Source organism: Hipposideros armiger, unplaced genomic scaffold (assembly GCF_001890085.2).
Source record: "Hipposideros armiger isolate ML-2016 unplaced genomic scaffold, ASM189008v1 scaffold_334, whole genome shotgun sequence".
NCBI classification, from domain to species: Eukaryota; Metazoa; Chordata; class Mammalia; order Chiroptera; family Hipposideridae; genus Hipposideros; species Hipposideros armiger.
The window spans coordinates 1,214,734-1,222,834 of NW_017731684.1; the positions used below are offsets into that span (position 1 = coordinate 1,214,734).

General features: G+C 40.5%; 1 pseudogene; it reads right to left on the bottom strand.

The window, feature by feature from the left end:
• Positions 1-6,799: 6,799 nt before the first annotated feature.
• LOC109392519 (ATM interactor pseudogene) lies at positions 6,800-7,975 on the bottom strand (annotated as a pseudogene).
• Positions 7,976-8,101: the final 126 nt, after the last annotated feature.

Consider the following 8,101-nt stretch of genomic DNA (forward strand, 5'->3'; position numbering starts at 1 on the left):
TATAATGTACATGTTTTTCAAAAAAATGTTCCCCCTCACAAAAACCTTTTGGACCACCGAGTGGCACATTGGTTGAAAGTTGGCTTGGGACACCAGCTCTGAGCAGCAGGGCCCCGGTTCAGATCCCACATATGAGGGCCAGTGACGCTGTGCCCTCTACAGCTAAGATGGTGAACAACAGCTCAACCTGGAGCTGGGCTGCCTAGAGTTGCCGGGGATAGCGTAGGCTGTAGCCCCTGCTGCAGTGGGCTGCCATAAGCTACTGTGAGTGGCCGGCAGCTGGCATGAGCTGCCATGAGCTGCTGTTCAGTGGCCAGTGGGTGACTGCCTCACCCAGGAAGAGCGCAATGATAACACCAACATGGGCCAGTGAAGCTACGTCCTCCACAACTAGACTGAAGAACAAAAGGAGAGCAACGTGTCTGTTCCTCTTCCCCAACTCCCCAACGCTGTTCCCCTCTCCCAATTCCCCAATAAGAAAATCTTTAAAAAAAGAACAACAACAAAAAACCGTTTGAGGCAGGTAAGACAGTCCTGTCCCTTTTTGTAGATAAGAAACTAGGCTCAGAAGATAAAGTGACTTACCCAAAGTCATTGAACCCAGATTTTATGATTCCAAATTTTATATATTTTTTTATTAATTTCAGGTGTACAAAACAATATAATAAGCACTTATACCCCTCACAAAATGATAACCCCTCCCCCAATCTATTACACCTCTAACATTGTATATAGCTGTTATAATACAATTCCTTTGACTCTATTCCCTATGCTGTACTCCACATCCTGTGACTATATATATATATATATATATTTGTGACTATAATATATATACACAATTATAGTTGACATTCATTATTATTCAGCTTTAGCTTCAGGTGTGCACTGTAGCGGTCAGGCATCTATACCATCCATGAAGTGGCCTTCCTAATAAGACAAGTGCCCATCTAACCCCCTACAAAATCTTTACAACATTATTGATAATATTCCCCAAATTCTCCAAAGATGTTTTTTTTTAAAAAAATAGGACAAATAATTCTAAAATTTGTATGGAAGCACCAAAAAACCCTGAATAGCCAAAACAATCCTGAGAAAGAAAGGTTAAGCTGGAGGCATCACACTCCCTGATTTTAAATTATATTACAAAGCTATAGTAATTAAAATAGTATGGTATTGGCATAAAAACAGACACATAGATCAATGGAACAGAATAGAGAGCCCAGAAATAAACCCACAAATATATGGGCAATTAATTTAGAACAAAAGAGCCACAAATATACAACGGGGAAAAGACAGTCTATTCACTAAATTGTTCTGGGAAAACTGGATAGCCACAAGCAAATGAATAAAACTTGACCACTCACTATCTTACACTATACACAAAAGTTAACTCAAAATGGATTAAAAATTTGAACATAAGACCTGGAACCATAAGACTCCTAGAAGAAAATGTAGGTGGTAAGCTGCTTCAGCTAGGTGTTGGAATGATTTTTTTAATCTGACACCAAAAGCAAAAGCAAAAACATGAAAAGTAAACAAGTGGGACTACATCCAACTGAAAAGTTTCTGCACAGCAAAGGAAGGCATCAACAAAATGAAAAGATAACTTTCTGAATGGGAGAAAATATTTGCAAATCATATATATGATAAGGGACTAATATCCAAAATATATAAAGAACTCATACAACTCAATAGCAAATACAAAACAATCTGATTAAAAAATGGGCCAAGGTTCTAAACAGACATTTTTCAAAGAAGACATACAAATGGCCAATAAGTATGTGAAAAGAGGCTCAGCATCGCTAATCATCAGGGAAATGTAAATCAAAACCACAGTGAGATATCACCTCACACCTGTTAGAATGGCTTTATAAAAAAGACGAAAAGTAACAAATGTGGATGTGGCAAGGATGTGGAGAAAAGGGGACCCTGTGCACTCTTGGTAGGATTGTGAATTGGTACAGTCACTATGAAAAATGGTATGGAAGTTTCCTCAAAAAATTAGAAATAAAACTGCTGTATGATCTAGCAATTTCACTTCTGGATATTTATCTGAAGAGAACAACAACAACAACAACAAACTAACTCGAAAATATATATATTCATTGCAGCATTACTTACAATGGCCAAGATATGAAAACAACCTAAGTGTACATTGATGAATAAATGGATAAAGAAGAGGTGGTACATATATATAGTAGAACATTACTCAGCCATAGAAAAGAATAAAATCTCACCATTTGCAACAACATGGATGGACCTAGAGAATGTTATGCTAAGTGAAATAAGTCATATAGAGAAAGACAAATACCATATGATCTCTCTTATATGTGGAATTTTTTTTAAAGTTGATAAAGAAGGGGTCAAAAGGTAAAAAGAAAAATAAAAAGCCACAGATAATTTGATTTACTGCTGCTACATTGTCAGAACTAAACTGTGCTTTTCATAGTAGGTGAGCAAACAATATTTGCTGAATGAATAAGCTAGTCAACTCTTGGTTTAAAAAAAAACCCTTTATTATATACTTTATATTGAAAATGGGGAGTAGGAATTGAATGCTGCAAATATAACCTATAAACCTTATTTGTTTCAAAAATAAAATTTATAATAAAAAATGAAGTATGATTCATCATGTCAGTACTTTACTTTGTAAGGTTATTAGCACACAGTGACATAAAATTTAGGGAACAAATATATGTGCTGAGATGATTTTTTACATATTCCCTTGTGCTTACTTTTACTTCATGACCCTTCTTTCTATCCTCGCTCCCAACAAAGTTGAGCAGCTAGACAGCATGCTTACTAGCATGCTTACCAAAGCAAAACTCAGAGGACAAGGAGACAAAACCATGGCTTATGAATTTCAAAACAGGCTGCTGAAACCCATGCCAGAAATAACAGTTTTGAAAATGTTTCAAGCCCCAGAAGCCAGGTTTTTGAATATTAAAAAGTCAGAGCATATCTTAATAGATTGCGGGGGGGGGGGGAATCTCCCCTCTAACTTTCAGAGGAGGTACAGATTCCATAGGCTGGATAGAAGAGAAGATAGTTTGAAAGAACAAAGTAAAATCGGGGTGAATGTGACCTAGAGAGACCACCTGTGGACAGCTTTCCCCAAGCTGTTTCAGACCAACAACAGAAGTCTGACCTAGGCTGGAAATGCACCAGGCTTCTCAACATCAGTGCTATTGACATTTTGGCCAGGTGACTCTTTGTTATAGGGCTGCCCTGTGCACTATGGGATGTGTAGCAGGATCCCTGGCCTCCTACTAGATGCCAGTAGTACCTCCAAGTGTGACAGCCAAAAATAACTGCAGACATTGCCAAGTATCCACTGGGGAGGTAGAGGGGAGGGGCATGAAGAGAGGGCAAAATTGTCCCCAGTTGAGAAGCAATGAGAGAGCAAGAGCGAGAGAGACAGAGACAGAGAAAGAGAGAGAGATTGCACACACATACACACAAGTTGTATGTTCTTTATACAGAAAACTTTAAGAACACAAAATAATCACCCAAAAATAATCGATACTCTATCCACTCAAGAATAATCACTGTTGGGCTAGCCGAGTGGAGCGTTGGTTAAGAGCTGGCATGGGACACCAGCTCTGAGCAGCAGGGCCCCGGTTTGGATCCCACATGAGGGCCAGTGACACTGCCCTCTACAGCTAAGATGGTGAACAACAGCTGGACCTGGAGCTGGGCTGCCGTGAGTCACCGGCAACAGTGTAGGCTGCAGCCCCTGCTGCAGTGGGCTGCCATAAGCTACTGTGCGTGGCCAGCAGCCACTGTGAGTGGCCAAGAGCCTCCATGAATGGCCATCCAGAGGCCGGCGACCGATCTGCCTCACTTGGGAAGAGCGCAATGATAATACCAACATGGGCCAGTGAAGCGACGTCCTCCACAACTAGACTGAGGAACAAAAGGACAGCAACTTGTCTGTTCCCCTTCCCCCCGATTTCCCAGCACTGTTCCCCTCCCTCAATTCCCCAATAAAATCTTTAAAAAAAATAAAAGAATAACCACTGTTAACATTTTATCTACATATGATTTTTCCAATATATGTATTTTATTTCCAGAAAACCAAAAGATGGGGCTATATAACCATATGCTATACTGTTTTATAATCTGCAATTTGTTTTTATTTCACATGTCATGAATTTTCACAGAGGCATAACATTCCGTAACATAGCCATACATAATTGATTTAACCAATCCCCTATTGCTAAATATTTAGGATACCCCAATTTTTCACAATCATGGGTAAACTCTCTGATGAATATCTTCATATATTCCTTTGACTGTTTTCTTAGGATAAGTTTCTAAGGAATGTTCTCAACAGAGAAAACTGATATTTGTAGAGTTGTGTCTATAATATTTACTATGTCCCTGGTTTTAGTCATAGTTTGCTGACTTAAAATATACCTTCTATTTCTCTAACGCTTTTACTTTTCCACAGTGCTTTCCACATCACCAAGTATGCAGTGCAGCTACCAATAGTCCTTTTTTACGAATAAGAAAGCTGGTGTTCATGGAAGTTACATGACACCCATGGTGACACAATTACTTAGCAACAGAGGATTAAAACCCGCTTTCCCCAAGTCCCGGGCTTTTGCTATTAGTGCTAACAATGGTAGCATGTATACCACCCAAATCGAAATAATCCAGAGAAAATTAGTGTATCTACTGCTCATGGATGATGTGCAAATTTGTGAGCACTAGGATATTAGGATAATTCTTGATTATGAGTTCTGTCTCTAAGTACAGTTTTGTGTAGATTCTGGAGGTCCCAAAACATAGTCAAGGCTGAGACCTTGGATGAGTGAACCTGCTCCTTCCCATGCAAGATTCCACGACCAATCTCATCTCCAAATGCTGACTTACAGGGGTAATATTTAAAGATGCTAATTTCAACATCTGTCTTGTTCTTATCCCTGAAGCCAAATTAAGTTGGTACAGTCTGTTTTTACTCCCCATTACTCTCTAACACAGATTTATTACCAATTAATTTCTTACCGAGGAAAAACAACCCTATCATAAGTATTTTAGATAATGATGTCTAAGTATTTCATACTGCTTTAAGTCTCAACAGTTAAAATAGAGAGTGCGTCCCATGTTCATTACCTCTTAATGCTTATATTCTTTTTCATGCTTTCTTTTTTTTTTTAAATGAAAATGCTTCCCACTGCTTAGCCATTTTTTAGGTTTAATGAGATTAAATAAATTCTGAGGTGGAAAAGAGGATAGCTTAAGAGTATTTTAAGTGGTTTGTAGAAACATTCCTTATACCATGGGCACAATTTTAAACCAAAGCCAGTTTCTGCAAAGCTGTTGAAGGCTGGTGAGTGCCTTAATAATATGCAGAGGAAAAAGCAATGAGTCGATTAGATGCAGAAATACTCTCGGCCTCTGAAATGCAGTTAGGAAAACAACTCAATTGTACTCAGAGCCAGAACTCATTACAAAGAATTATTCTAACATCCCAGGGATCTTTTTGTTACCCATTAATAATAAGTGATCTTCTTGGCAGCATGTAATTGACAGTTACTGATTTGAGGGCTAGATTTTAAAGCTCCAGATAAACCTTGAACCAATTTCTCTTGGTTCTAATAATACCTAGACAATAAGCACAATTTAAAACTTCACGTAACTTTTCTATTCCTAGAACCCAGTTCATGCCAATGCTTCCTCCAGTTAATTAAAACTCTGGCAGGTATGTACTTTTTTAATGAAGTATACAACACATTCATTTAAAAATTCTGTTTTACTTTTTCTGCCTGCCTGCCTGCCTGCCTTATTTTTGGAACTGCTCTGTATGTGCATGTCCTTCTGTGTGTAAGACTGTTACCTTCAAACATATTTGCTTTCTGATGGTTAGACACCCAATTGTACAAATGTGCATTGCATAAAACTAAAATAAACAGGGCTTCTTAGAGTGTGGCAAATTCTAAGATGATTGTTACTTGATCCTGCGAGTAGTGAACAAAGAAATACATTAGATGTGATGCTGCTTGGGTAAAGAAGGCAGGTATCAAATAGCAGGGCTACCTGAACACTTGTGACATATGCACACCATCACGGGGCTCTAAAAGAATGTGAAGAACCAATGGACAGGAAAAAACAGGCAGAGCAACAGAAAGAAATAAAGTACTGATACATGCTACAACAGGGATGGATCTTGAAAACATTATGTTTCATTTTATTATTCAATGAACTAAGCCAGTCACAAAAGACTACATATTGTATAATTCCATTTATCTGAAATGTCTAAAATAGGCAAATCCATAGAAAAAGTAGACTAGTAGCTGGGGTCTGGGGAGGGGGAAATGGGGAGAGTCTTAATGGTACAAGGTTTCTTTTTGTGGTGATGAAAATGTTCTAAAATTAAGTAGTGGTATAGTTGTACAACTCTGTCAATACACTAAAACTAATGAACTATATACTTTAAATAGGTGAATTTTATGGTATGTGAATTAAATCTCAATAAAGCTTAAAAAAAAACCAGGCAGAGACAGAAAGGACTCAGAAGAGAAGAGCCAGGAGACTGAGACATACGAGAGCTTTAGTCACTAAGAGAAGTTTCTTTCTTCGTTGGTCTGTTGACTAGTAAGGTTTTCAGGTAACTTTGAGGTGACTAATTGGAATTTTTTTTTTAAGCAAGATAAAATCAACACTGGACCTCTGCTCAGGTCAACTAGATTCAATTCAGCTAGATTCAGCAAATATTGCCCGAGCACCTACTANACTCGAACCACTGTTGCTCCGAGCTCAAACTCTTGAGCAAGCTCTTAACCAACTGAGCCACTCAGCCAGCCCCAGGATTTACAATTTTTGAGAGAGGGAGTCTCTCCTTAAGAGAGCAGGCCTCTGAATCAAGGCCGAAGATCAGGGTTCCGATTGACAAGGGCAGTAAGTAAGTGCACAGCACCCGGGGCAGAGCCCTGATGATCGACACCTAACACCACAGGCTGGGCCGAGGAGTCAGCTGTAGGCACAAAGACAGGCACAGGAGAAAACTGCATAACGGGTAGTTTAACCAGAGCCACTTTGGGCTTTGGTAAAAGCAACTTCTGAGGATATCTTGAAGCCGTGTCAGAGCCTGCTTTCTGGCATTAGAGCTGCAAGAGTCTTCAAAAGAAGCAACTAGCTTTATTTCTGAAGTTTCTAATTCTTGAGGGTCTGGTCTTGGGGTTGGTTGGTTACTCAATGATTCAATGGTCTTACTGGACAACTTCTGGTTGTGCAGGCAGTTTTCCATTTTCCTTTTCTTACTAGGTGGATCCCTGTGTTCTGCAGGGATCTCACGGCCAGTTCGGTAGATGTGGGACTGGAATGCAGTTCTACTGGCATAGGGGCAGCCACACGTGCACTGGTCTTGCCACAATCCTCTGCATGTCTTTTCAAGTCCCATTCCGTGCCATATGAATTGCTGCACTTACTACATTTATGCTTCTTTTCTGCGTGCATTTTCATAATGTGCTGTTTTATGAGAGAAAATTGAGAAAATGGTCTGTCAGGGCCTCTAGGGCATCCTTCAATTGGACAACAGTAGAATTTCGGTACAGTTTTCAAATCTTTTCTTATTGTTGGATTTACTATGCCATCCTGCAGGCGGTGGCTCTTGACCAGGTGCATGTTGAGTGCGGGGCTGTTGGGCAGGATCTTGCCGCAGCCAGGCACAGTGCACAAAACGTTGGTCCGCACAGCCCGGGACGGCTCGCTCACCGACGGCTGGATCAGCTCCCCGGCCGGCGGCGCCGGACCCGCGGGCTGCTGCCTTGTCGCCGCGTGCCGCGGCCGGCTGCCTCTCAGCCGTCCGTGTGGGGGGTGCCCCAAAGGTCAGATGCGGCGGCGGCGGCTTCCTTTGCGGCCACCCGGCCGAGGCGCCCGAGGCCAGAGCCGCTGGCCCCGCCCCCGCCTCCGCCTCCGCCTCAGAGCCTTCCACCCAGTCTTGATAAACAAAGTTCCACACTGAGTTCATTTTACCCCTGGGGAATTCAGAACATTCTAACATTTTAATCACGTATTTTAACAGCAACAAAATAAAAAGTGAACTGAATTGATTAGATTGGAAGAAACAATATTGTGAAAATGTCCATACTACCCA